Here is a 13,723-nt window from a genome sequence, read left to right as displayed (position 1 = left end):
TAGTGGATGCTTTGTCACGGGTTTAAGAGCTGATTATTTACCAATGTATGAGTTGGGAAGGGAATCTGTATAACGAGGAAGGATGAATGGATCTAAGTTCATGATTTATGTCTTACGTACCTCATAATGAAATGAATGTGCCCTCACATTTCATTCCTGTTTGGGAGGTGGTATGCAAGGGTCTTTCCTGTTGTTTCCCTTATCTCCTATTTCTTTTACTTTGCTATTATCATTTTGGTCCATGGATCTTTAGTGGAGCCATACCTATAAGTTGGGCAGGGAAAGTGAGAAACTCAAAAGGTGCAAAATAGTACACTGTGCTATGAAGATTTAAATTTTGAACTGAAGAACTCAGACTTTATGGCACCCAAGAAATTGGAGTGATTCGGTTCGATTGGTTGGCTGGTGGCTAATGGATTGCCCAAGGACCGTATTCTGCCCAGCAACAGACAGTGATTGGATCCTGCCAGGTGGGGTGTTTTCAGAGAACCCAGCAGAAAGACCCTGGGTGCTGAGAGGAGAGGTTGAGCGTTGCTCTCTCTCTCTTTCTCCCAAATGTTTCCTGCCTGCTGGTTCTGAGTCTGCAGAGAAGTCTTGAGACCCTGATGAATCTACAGTGAAAACCATTGCAGACTGAAAGCAACGACATCCAACTCGGTACCTAGACCAAAGGAAAGTCTAACTGCCCATCTGAAACAGAGATTTTTATCCTTTAACTTTTAGTATTTTTTTTACACCCCTCTTTCCCCTCTGTTTGGCTGTCTTGTATGTGTAGAAGGTGGGGCGAGTTAATGGGGAGAGGTTAGAAATCAGACAGTAGTTAACCAGGTATACTTGTTGCCTATTTAATTATAGTTATTGCTGTTGCCTATTTAATTATAGTTATTGCTATTGATAAAAGTTATCGGCCGGGATTCTCCCTTGGCGGAATCTTCCGCTTTACCGGCAGTGCACTCACACCCGGGGATTTCCCAATGGCGTGGGGATTCGCCACAACGGGAAACTCCATTGGCCGGCTGCTGGGAATGAGGATCCCCCTACCGGCGCAGCACCAGAAAATGGATTTGGTGGGACAGAGAAACCCGCCCATTGTGTTTAAATTTACAAGCCTGGTCACTGTAGTTATTGGGCGGCCAAAGACCAAACAAGTCGGGTATTTTTACAATTAAGGGTTAATTTTCAATTGTGTTGCGACTCCACGTCAAGTGGGACTAGAATTGACTGTGCACTAGCCCAGGGTGTCATAACACCAGATTGTTGCATCTGCCAACAACCCTGTTGCACACCTATCCATGTGCAAAGGCTATGCTATCACTGCCGTAAAATGTCAATGTACATTTTTCAGGGAAAAAGCATGATTCTTAGAGTTTGAGATTTACCTTTAAAGCTTCCTCTGGCATGTTTGATTACTTTTTTATATTCGTTGACAGGATGTTGAGAAGGCTTCTCAAGGGCAATAAGGGATATGGGCAATAAATGCTGGCTGAGCCAGCAGTGCCCACATTCCGTGAACGAATAAAAAAATAATCAAACATGTCAGAGATGTTTAACAGTAAAGCAAAGATGGAAAGCTAGCTCCACTGAAATGTGAGTCATAGAGTGTAGTTGTGCTCAATGAAATCTCTGCAGAACTCCAAAGCCAGCAGAGATCGGTGGCGGGATTCTCCGCAATCGGCGCGATGTCCGCCGACCGGCGCCAAAAACGTCGCAAATCAGTCTAGCATCGCGCCGCCCCAAAGGTGCGGAAGTCTCCGCATCTTGAGGGGCCGAGCCCTCACCTTGAGGGGCTAGGCCCGCGCCGGACTGATTTCCGCCCCGCCAGCTGGCAGGAAAGGCCTTTGGTGCCCGCCAGCTGGCGCGAAACTGACTTTGCCGGGCGGCACATGCACGGGAGCGTCAGCGGCCACTCACGGCATCCCCGCGCATGCGCAGTGGAGGGGGTCTCTTCCGCCTCCGCCATGGTGGAGACCATGGCGAAGGCGGAAGGAAAAGAGTGCCCCCACGGCACAGGCCCGCCCACGGATCGGTAGGCCCTGATCGCGGGCCAGGACACTGTGGGGGCACCCCCCCGGGGCCAGATCGCCCCGCGCCCCCCCCCCCCCCCCCAGGACCCCGGAGCCTGCTCGCGCCGCCTTCTCTCGCTGGTAAAAGAGGTGGTTTGATTCTCGCCGGCGGGACAGGCATTCCAGCAGCGGGACTTCGGCCCATACAGGCCGGAGAATTGCCGGGGGGGGGGGCGCCAACCGGCGTGGCGCGATTCCCGCCCCCGCCGAATATCCGGTGCCGGAGAATCCCGCGGGGGCGGGATTCACGCCAGCCCCCGGGAATTCTCCGACCCGGCGGGGGGTCGGAGAATCCCGCCCCAGATATATTGAATCACATCTATAGAGTATTGTATCTGTGGGGATTATTTGTGTTGGTAGCTGATAAACTGTTCACTGTATGTTTATAAAATGTTAACTGGATTCCTAGAATAAACATTGTTTTGTTTAAAAATACTTTCGATCTCTGTTGCATCACATCTGTAAAGTGGGCCCTTGTGCTCCCATAACCTAAATCTATTTGAAGTTGTACGTCAGGTGAACTACATGATGTACTTTGGTGTTCTCTAAACCCTGGCCCATAATAATATTACATGGAGACAAATAATGCTGCTCAAACCTATAGTTTCTCAGGCCATTGCTGTTTATTTACTGTAAGTATTTGCACATGTGGATCTACGCACAAAGTTGGAGCTTCTCCTCCTTCATGGTCTCTCTTACTTGTCAGTCATTTGATTTGCCATCATTATTATGGCAACATTATTTACGCTTCCAATGCGAACCCTTTACAGTAATGTAAAATGTGGCAAGGCAAATTTATTTCTGGGGGATGATACGTTCACCAGATGAGTTATGTTATTTGTCCAATTTTGCTTACCGCTCTTTAGTTGGCTTTACATGTGAAACAAGTTGTTACTCCTTTTCTGGAAAGGAGTAATGTTTTAAATCTATTAAAAGTAGTTTGTACATGATTTTTTGTGATTAAGTAATGTGCGGTATAAATCTTCAATGTGGGGCTTCTTTGTGTGTACTTATTGTTATATGTGCATTGCTGTGTATTGTTTGGGCAGTACGGTGGCACAGTGGTTAGGACCGTGGCTGCACAGTGCCAGAGACCCAGGTTCAATTCCGGCCTTGGGTGACTGTCTATGTGGAGTTTGCACTTTCTCCCTGTGTTTGCGTTGGTTTCCTCCGGGTCTCCCACAGTCCAAAGATGCGCAGGTGAGGTGGATTGACCATGCTAAATTGCCCCTTAGTGTCAAAAGATGTGTAGGTTAGGCTGAGGGGTTATTGGTATAGGGTGGGGAGTGGGCCTGCGTGGAGTGCTCTTTCGGAGGCTCAGTGACGACTCGATGGGCCAAATAGCCTTCTCTGCTCTGTAGGGATTCTATGGTTCTTTACCCAATTTCTAAGTGTTAATAGAGAGGCTGCTCACAGCTCCTTTATCTTTGATTAGCACAAGTGTTTTTTGTGGTCAGGTGTAGATATACAATCAGAGAATGGTTATAGTAGGGACAATAGCATTTTGAGTGTCCATCAGGACCTGAGTGTGGAGGTGGCCAGAAGGAGGGCAGGCTTTAATCAAGTGAAGGCGATCCTGTATAAGAAGAAGGTGAAATTTGGGTTGCTATACCCGGCGCGTCTTTGGGTTACACACGACGACCAGCACCATTATTTTGAGTCGCCCGAGGATGCAATGGACTTTGCCAAGAAGAAGGGACTGGTGCTGAACTGAGGACTTTTGGGTTTTAAGTTGTAACTTCTCTGAGTGATGTTTATATGTTTTGATTTTTGTTTTTCTTCTGCTTTTAAGTTTGAGTGAAGATGGGGGAAATAAAAGTTATTCGGCTCTATGGGTTTTCGGTGTTTTGGTGGGGGTGGCTGGTGGGGGCTTTTTACTTTTTATTACTTTGTTTTGCACTATTGGGGGGGTTCTTTGTGGGTTTTTTTTTGTGGGTTGTCTCTTGTGGTATTTGGGGGATTGCTTAGGGTCGATTTGATGAGGGAAGTGGTTTCGATGGGTGGGGGGAGGGGAGTGAGGTAACAATAGGTGGGAGACTTCTTGGCGCCGGAGGCGAGTGCCACCAGGCTAGCTGGGTGAGCTAGTCAACAGAAGCACAGTGGGGGGTGTGTATATGTTCAATATATGGTAGGGGTTAGGTTAAGGAGTGATGTTGCTGGGGGGGGGGGGGGGGGGGGGAGGGGGGAGTTATTCTGCTGACAAGGGAGGGACTTATGTTTCGGGACAGAGAGGAGGTCGGGGGTGGGGGCTGCCAGGAGGCGGGCCGATGGAGGCACGGTGCATGGGCTGGAGGCGGGCCCAGGAAAGGGGATGGCTGATCGGCAGGGGGGGGGCGCGCGATGCCCCCCAACTAGGCTGATCACCTGGAATGTTAGAGGGTTGAATGCGCCGGTCAAGGGAACACATTCTCTTCGCGCATCTGAGGGTTCTGAAGGCGGACGTGGTGATGTAGCAGGAGACACACCTGAAAGTGGCGGATCAAGTTAGGCTTAGGAAGGGCTGGGTCAGTCAGGTCTTTCATTCGGGGCTGGACACCAAGACTAGAGGTGTGGCGATTTTAATCAATAAGCGGGTGCAATTTCAGGTGGGCAGTATAGTCTCGGACTGGGGGGCCGTTATGTCATGGTGAGCGGCAAGCTGGAGGGGAGGAAGGTAGTCTTGGTTAACGTGTACGCGCCAAACTGGGACGATGTGGAATTGATAAAGAGGGTACTGGGGAAGATACCTGACCTGGACCCGCACAAGCTGGTGATGGGAAGAGATTTTAATACGGTCATCGACCTCGGCCTGGGCCGGTCATGTCCAAACACGGGGAGGGTGCCAGCAATGGCAAAGGAACTGTTAGGGTTCATGGAGCAGATGGGGGTGGTCGACCCATGGAGGTTTAGGCAGCCGACGGGGAGGGAATTTTCATTTTACTCGCATGTGCATAAGGTTTATTCCCGGATTGATTTTTCATTTTGAGCAGGGATTTGCTGGCAGGGGTGGTGGACACGGGGTACTCGGCCATCACTATTTCAGATCATGCCCCACACTGGGTGGACCTACAGGTTGGTGAGGAGAACTTCCAGCACCCGCAATGGAGATTGGACGTGGGCTTGTTGGCGGACGAGGTGGTGTGCGAGAGGTTGAGGAAGTGCATGCAGAACGACCTGCAGGTCAACGACACGGGGGAAGTCTCAGCAGTGGTGGTCTGAGAGGCGCTGAAAGCAGTGGTCAGAGGGGAGCTGATTTTGAACCGGGCTCATAGGGACAGGACGGATAGGGCTGAGACGGACCAGCTGGTTAAGGAGATCCTACAAATAGATAGGAGGTATGCGGCAACCCTGGGGGTAGAGCTTTTAAGGGAACGGCGGAGGCTGCAGGCTGAGATCGGGGTGTTGTCCACAGGCAAGGCAGTGGAGCAGCTTAGAAAGGCGAGGGGTGCATTTTACGAACATGGGGAGAAGGCCAGCAGAATGTTGGCACAGCAGCTTAGGAAGAGGGAGGCGGCCAGGGAAACAGAGAGGGTGGTTGATGGGGATGGGAATTTGGTAGGGGACTCGGCAGGGCTAAACACCCCCGCCTCCTCTATCCCACGGGGCCGGAGGGGATGAGACGCTTTTTGGACGGACTGACCTTCCCAAGGGTAGGGAGGAATCTGGTGGATGGGCTGGGGGCTCCGATCAAGGCCGAAGAAATAGTTGAGGGCTTGAAGGCAATGCAGTCGGGTAAAGCCCCGGGGCCGGACGGGTACCCGGTGGAATTCTACAAGAAATTCTCGGGGATATTAGGGCTATTGCTGGTCAAGGTTTTTAATGAGGCGAGGGATAGAGGGGTGCTGCCCCCGACGTTGTCACAGGCCACTATTTTGTTAATATTGAAGCGGGACAAGAACTCGGAGCTATGCGGGTCATATAGGCGGATCTCACTGCTTAATGTGGACACCAAGCTGCTGGCCAAGGTTTTGGCCTCCAGGATTGAAGATTGTGTGCCAGCTGTGATTATGGAGGATCAAACTGGGTTTGTCAAGGGCAGGCAGTTGTTGGCCAGTATAAGAAGTCTGCTCAATGTGATTATGATGCCCCCGGAGAGTAGGGAGGTGGAGGTAGTAGTGGTGGTCATGGATGCGGAGAAGGTGTTCGACCGGGTGGAATGGGACTATCTATGGGAGGTGTTGGGGCGATTTGGGTTCGGTAGGGGCTTTATTGACTGGGTTAGGCTTTTGTACCAGGCCCTGGAGGCTAGTGGAAGGACGAATAGGACGACCGCGGGCTATTTTAGACTGTACCGGGGAACAAGGAGGGATGTCCCCTCTCCCCACTGCTGTTTGCGTCGGCTATAGAGCCGCTGGCGATTGCTCTGAGCGTCAAAGGGCTGGAAAATGCTGGTTCGGGGGTGGGGGAGGGGAGGGGGGGGAGGGGTGGAGCATAATGTGTTGCTGTACGCGGATGACCTGCTCTTATATGTAACAGATCCAGGGGCAGGGTTGGGTGAAATCATGGCAATTTGGGGGGAATTTGGCTGGTTTTCGGGATATAAACTGAATATGACAAACAGCGAGATGTTTGTAGTCCAGGCAAGGGGTACAGGAGGGTCGGCTGGGGGAGTTACCGTTTAGGTTAGTGGGGGACAGTTTTAGGTACTTAGAGATCCAAGTGGCGCGTGACTAGGGACGGTTACACAAGTTGAACTTGTCCCGGTTGGTTGAGCAGATGAGGGGTGAGTTTCAGAGATGGGATGCGCTACCGCTGTCGCTGGCTGGGAGGGTGCAGATGGTTAAGATGACGGTCCTACCGAGATTTCTATTTGTATTCCAATGCCTCCCAATTTTCATCCCGCGGTCCTTTTTTAAGAGGGTTAACAAAATCATTCTGGGCTTTGTCTGGGCGGGTAAGTCCCCGTGAATGAAGAAGGTGATGCTTGAGAGGAATCGGGGGGGGCTTGCCCTGCCAAATTTCACGAATTACTACTGGGCGGCCAACATTGCTATGATTAGGAAATGGGTGGTGTGGGGGCAGGGTCGGTTTGAGAGCGGATGGAGGCAGCTTCATGTAGGGGCACCAGTCTGGGGGCGTTGATAACGGTACCTCTGTCGTTCCCGCCGGCGGGATATTCCACCATCCCCGTGGTGGTGGTGTCCTTGAGGATTTGGGGTCAGTGGAGGAGGTACGTTGGAGCAGTGGGTGCATCAGTTTGGTCCCCAATATGTGACAATCACCGGTTTGCTCCGGGGAGCTTGGATGGGGGGGTTTCGAGTATGGTGTAGGGCGGGAATTGAGAGGATGGGGGACATGTTCCTGGAAGGGAGCTTCCCTAGCTTGAGGGCACTGGAGGAGAAGTCCGGGTTGGTAAGAGGGAACAAATTCAGATATTTACAGGTACGGGACTTTCTGCGCAGGCAGGTATCATCCTTCCCACTCCTGCCACTAAGGTAGATCCAGGATAGGGTAGTGTCTAGGGGATGGGCGGGGGAGGGGAGTGTCTCGGACATTTATGAAGAACTTATGGGGGCGGAGGAGATGCAGACTGAGGAGCTGAAGCGTAAGTGGGAGGAGGAGCTTGGTGGGGAGATGGAGGATGGCTTATGGGCGGACGCGTTGAGCAGAGTCAACACGACTGCTACATGCACAAGGCTCTGCTTGATCCAATTCAAGGTGGTCCATTGGGCCCACATGACAGTGGCCCGAATGAGTAGATTCTTTGGAGTAGAGGACAGGTGTGTAAAATGTGCAGGAGGACCAGCGAACCATGTCCACATGTTCTGGGCATGTCCAAAACTTAGGGGATATTGGCAGGGGTTTGCGGACGTCATGTCCAGAGTTTTGAAAACAAGGGTGGCAATGAGTCCAGTGGTGGCGATTTTTGGGGTGTCGGAAGATCTAGGAGTCCAGGAGGAGAAAGAGACAGATGTTCTGGCCTTTGCCTCCCTGGTAGCCCGGAGACGGATATTACTAGTTTGGGGGGACTCAAAGCCCCCGAAGTTGGAGACCTGGTTAACCGACATGGCGAGCTTTCTCGGCCTAGAAAAGATTAAGTTCGCCTTGAGAGGGTCTTTGTTAGGGTTCGCCCGGAGGTGGCAATCATTCATTGACTTCTTCGCGGAGAATTAATCGTCAGCGGGGCTAGGGTAGCGTGGCATAGGGGGTTAAATAGGCGGGTCTTGGAGAGATGGGAGTCGGTGTTTGCACTATGTTTATTGTTCTTTGTACATTGTTTTTATACTGTTGCTGTTTGTAATGCCAAAAATACCTCTTTAAAATTGTTTGTTAAAAAAAAAGAGAATGGTTACAGTACAAAAGGAGGTCATTCGGTCTGTCATATCAATTCTGGCTCTCTGCTAGAGAATTGTGGCAATGTTTCTTTCTGCTTACTGTGACCACCTGGGATACCTAGAACTGCTGCTGACTTCATTGTTATGTGACTGCTCTTGAGTTTCTTCATGCCTGCCATGATAGAAAACATTCCTATGGTAGACAAACCATATTGTATGAATGTAACTCCTCTGTAAGGTCTTGGGACCTGTTGGCTATCTGTAAAATGTAACTTTGACTGTCTTTTTGCACTCCAAAATGAGGTGATCTAACCTTGGGAGCAGGAAAAATCTATGTTCAAGAATGAGTGAATGGGTTGCACAAGGTTGATTTAGCCCCAAGCATAGTATAAAATTGATTTGCTTTAGCTATAGCTCAAGGCAGCAAAGTAAATATTCTATCAGCGTATCGTTACAACTACGGGATAGGATCTTGTGTAAGATCGCTATGTGACGACTGATCTCGCATATGATCACTAAAATGTACTTTTGTAACACAAACGACAATAACAACAACTTGTATTTATGTTGCACCTTTGATGTGATAAAATGCCTCAAGGCACATCACAGGAATGTTATCAAACAAAATTTTACCTGAGCCAAATAAGGAGATATTGCGAGAGCGTAAAAGCTTGGTAAAAGAGCCAAATTTAGGGAGAGCTTCGGGCCTACGCAGCAAAAGGCATGACTGTCATTGGTGGAGTGACGGAAATCTAGGATGCACAAGGGTCCAGACATAGGAGGAGTGCAGAGATCTTGAACACTGGGGCTGGGGGAGGTTACAGAGATAGGAAAGGGGAAAGGTCTTGGAGAAATATGAAAACAAAGATGAGGGGCTGTTGAATTTTCATTTCAGGGTGCTGATCCCATTGTTGGGTTGGGAACCCACACACATGCCAGCATTAGAAATAAAAGGGCTATTTAAGGATGGTGGGTGAACCCCTCTGTCATGATATCCATATTAACATATCATGGTGCAATCACATACACACACTGATGGACAGGTAGACGGACCAATCAACACACACATAACACCGCAGCCAATCACCAGTGAGAGCACACGCACTATAAAACAGGGAACACCACAATTCCCGCTCATTCTACCAGGCGATAGCTCAGAGCACAGAGCTCACAGCGTGCCACTCAGACATAGACCATGTGCTGAGTGCCTCACTAAGATAGTGCTAGGGCTGGGTCCACAGGTTAACTGGTGAAGTACGAACCACAGCCAGAAGTTAATAGTTATTATTGTACAGAATAATAAAACAGAGTTGTACCATTGACAACCGTGTTGGTTCGTTTGTGTATCGGAACACCCAACACGACATGATACCAGGATTGGAAACTCGCCAGCGACTGTGAGACCTACCTGCACCTCTTCAGAGATCCGCCATCCTGCGCCATGGACACCATCAGCCCACCGCAGCCACTCCAAATCGCTGGAAATCTCGGCATCAACTGGAAGCTGTTTAAACAGTGCTTCCAGCTCTTCTTAGAAGCCACAGACAGGGAGAATGCATCGGACACCAGGAAGATCGCCCTCCTCCTCTCCACGGCGGAGCAACACGCCATCCACATCTACAACTCCCTGGCATTCGCGGAAGGCGAGGACAAGACGAAGTACAAGACGGTCCTTCTAAAATTTGAGCAACACTTCAGCGTCAAAGTGAATGAGAGCTTCGAGAGGTACCTCTTCCAGCAGCGCCTGCAGGGTAAGGATGAGCCTTTTCAATCTTTTTGGACACACTTCCGTATCCTCGTGCAGTCCTGCGGCTATGAGGCCACCTCCGATTCCATGATTCGGGATCAGATAGTTTTTGGGGTCACTTCGGACACCCTACGCCAGCAGTTCCTCAAAATAAAGCGCCTCACCCCAGCCACCACCATCGAAACCTGCGTCCTCCACGAAAACGAGGCCGAGCGGGTCCAGTCAATCGAGTTCCTCCCGGCCCGCGGCCCGGACGAGGGCAGCCATTTTGCGCGCTTTCCGAGGCCTCCCGCGCTTGTACGCGGCAAAAGAGGGGACGTCGACCCAGAGGGACGTGATGTGCAGGCCCGCTCTACGCAGGACCGCACCGCGCATGCGCGGTGGCGCAACGAATGCCATGACGTCACGACTTGCGGCAACTGTGGATCCGCGCACTTAATGGGGCAATGTCCAGACAAAACTCGACAATGCCTCTGCTGTGGCAGGATGGGTCACGATGCTGCCTGCTGTCGAGCAGCTCAACCTGCCAACGCTCCGCAATTCCGCCAGCCTCGCAGGGACGTGCGGGCCATTCAGCCTCCATACACCGAGTCAAACCCTGACGGTGATACCGACGACCGGGAACCCTTCTGTGTTGCGGTAATAGACAGAAATCGGATGTCCTCAAGTAGGACCCACCAGCCGATGCCAGTGCACAGCGTTAATCCGGGCGATGAATGGTGTGCCACCCTGACGGTCAACTGATCACCAATCACATTCCGCTTAGACACTGGTGCCTCCGCCAATCTCATTGCATGGTCAGCCTTCCACACCTTGAAGGTCAAACCACCGATTCGGCCATCCCACTGTCAGTTGGTCGATTGCAACGGTAATGTTATCCTGGCCATGGGGTCCTGCCAGCTCGAGGTTGCACACAATTCATACACAGCCACACTGTCTTTTGAGATAGTTGGATCCTCGAAGGACTCTTTATTAGGTGCACAGGCGTGCAAGATCCTCCACCTCGTTCAGCGGGTACACACTCTGTCTCCAGAAGGCACGTCCGATTTCCCGGATGCAGACATTAGGGCGCAGTTCCACTCGCTCCTCGCCCACAACCAGGAGGTTTTTGAGGGCATGGGCACACTGCCCTACACTTACAGAATACGGCTCAAACCGGACGTCATCCTGGTCATTCACGCACCTCGTAGAGTCCCAGCACCACTCGAGGACCGCCTCAAGTAGCAGCTGCAGGATCTGCAGGACCAAGGAGTGCTTTCCCGGGTCACGGAGCCTACGCCATGGGTCAGCTCCATGGTGTGTGTAAAAAAGCCCTCTGGCGAGCTCCGGATCTGCATCAACCCGAAAGACCTGAACAATAAGATCATGAGGGAACACTACCCCTTACCCAAACGGGAAGAAATCACGAGCGAAATGGCCCGGGCTAAAAGCTTGATGCCTCAAAGGGTTTTTGGCAGATTCAGCTGGATCAGTCCAGCAGGAAGCTGTGCACTTTCAACACTCGCTTTGGCAGATACTGCTACAATAGGATGCCGTTTGGCATCGTCTCGGCATCCAAGGTGTTTCATCGCATCATGGAACAGATGATGGAGGGCATCGAAGGGGTGCGCGTCTATGTTGACGACGTCATCATCTGGTCCACCACACCACAGGAGCACATCAGTCGTCTCCAGCGTGTCTTTGCTCGGATACAAGATCACGGCCTGCGCCTCAACCGAGCCAAGTGTTCTTTTGGCCAAACTGAGCTAAGGTTTCTGGGGGACCACATATCCCGGTCAGGGGTGCGTCCGGATGCCGACAAAGTGGCAGCTATTGCAGCCATGCCGCAGCCGGCAGACAAGAAGGCAGTGCTACGCTTTCTCGGGATGGTCAACTTCCTGGGGAAGTTTATTCCCAACCTTGCCTCGCACACAATGGCTCTTCGCCACCTGGTAAAGAAGACTACGGAATTCCAGTGGCTGCCCGCACACCAGAAGGAATGGGAGGAGCTCAAGATCAAGCTCACCACCGCCCCGGTATTGGCGTTCTTCGACACTACTCGAGACACAAAGCTCTCGACTGATGCCAGCCAGTCCGGCATTGGGGCGGTACTCCTGCAACGGGACAACACTGCATCATGGGCCCCAGTCGCCTATGCCTCTCGGGCCATGACCCCCACAGAACAGCGCTATGTGCAGATTGAAAAGGAGTGCCTGGGTTTGTTAACCGGCATCGATAAATTCCACGACTATGTGTATGGCCTTCCGCAGTTCACCGTGGAGACCGACCATCGCCCCCTGGTCGGCATCATACAAAAGGACCTCAACGAGATGCACCTCCAGCGCATTCTGCTCAAGCTCCGGAGGTACGACTTCCAACTTGTCTACACCCCGGGAAAGGACCTCATCATCGCGGATGCCCTGTCCAGAGCAGTGAGCACATCGCCCGAATCGGGGGGGTTCGTTTTTCAGGTCGACGCACAAGTAGCCTTCACATCGTCCAATCTGCCGGCTACTGATGCAAGTCTGGCCCACATTCGCCGTGAGACTGCGGCTGACCCCCTTCTACAACGTGTGATGCACCACTCGACGGAAGGGTGGCTCAAGGGGCAATGCCCACAATTCTACAATGTCCGGGACGACTTGGCCGTCATTGATGGTGTCCTCCTAAAGTTGGACCGGATTGTGATCCCACACAGCATGAACCGGCTTGTCCTCGAACAATTGCACGAAGGCCATCTCGGGGTTGAAAAGTGCAGGCAGAGGGCCCGAGAAGCTGTGTACTGGCCGGGCATCAGCGACGACATCGCCAACATGGTGCTCAACTGCCCAACCTGCCACAGGTTTCAGCCGGCGCAACCCCCTGAGACACTTCAGCCCCATGAGTTGGTCACGTCCCCCTGGGCAAAGGTGGGTGTGGACCTTTTTCATGCACTCGGCAGGGACTACGTCATTATAGTTGACTATTTTTCCAATTATCCGGAGGTCATACACATGCACGACTTGACATCATCAGCTGTAATCAGAGCATGTAAAGAAACCTTCGCTCGCCATGGCATCCCGCTTACTGTCATGTCGGACAATGGGCCCTGTTTTGCGAGCCAAGAATGGTCTTCTTTTGCCACTTCATATGGCTTCACACACGTGACGTCCAGCCCTTTGCATCCCCAGTCGAATGGCAAGGTGGAAAAGGGAGTCCATATCGTGAAGCGTCTCCTTTGCAAGGCTGCTGATGCCGGATTTGACTTCTGCTTAGCCCTGCTGGCCTATCGCTCGGCCCCACTGTCCACAGGCCTCCCACCAGCCCAGCTGTTGATGGGTCGCACCCTCAGGACCACTGTGCCGTCCATTCATGTTCCTAAACCCGACCATGCTCCAGTACTGCAAAGGATGCGACAGCAGCATGCTCAGCAGAAGGTGGCACATGACACTCGGGCAACTGATCTTCCTGCCCTGGCGCCTGGAGACAACGTCCACATACACCTACCAGCGGTTGGCTGGTCGGTAACTGCAGAGGTTCTCCATCGCGTGGCTCCCCGCTCATTCCTGGTTCGCATGCCTGATGGCGCCATTCGCCGGCGTAATCGGTGGGCCCTTCGGCTGCTTCGGCGCTCGCAACGTGATCATGCACCGGTGCCACGCCCTCCTGTTGTCCCTGATGTCGGCTTCGTGGAGCTTCCT

Source organism: Scyliorhinus torazame, chromosome 14, assembly GCF_047496885.1.
Source record: "Scyliorhinus torazame isolate Kashiwa2021f chromosome 14, sScyTor2.1, whole genome shotgun sequence".
NCBI lineage: Eukaryota > Metazoa > Chordata > Chondrichthyes > Carcharhiniformes > Scyliorhinidae > Scyliorhinus > Scyliorhinus torazame.
This window is presented reverse-complemented; position numbering follows the sequence as displayed.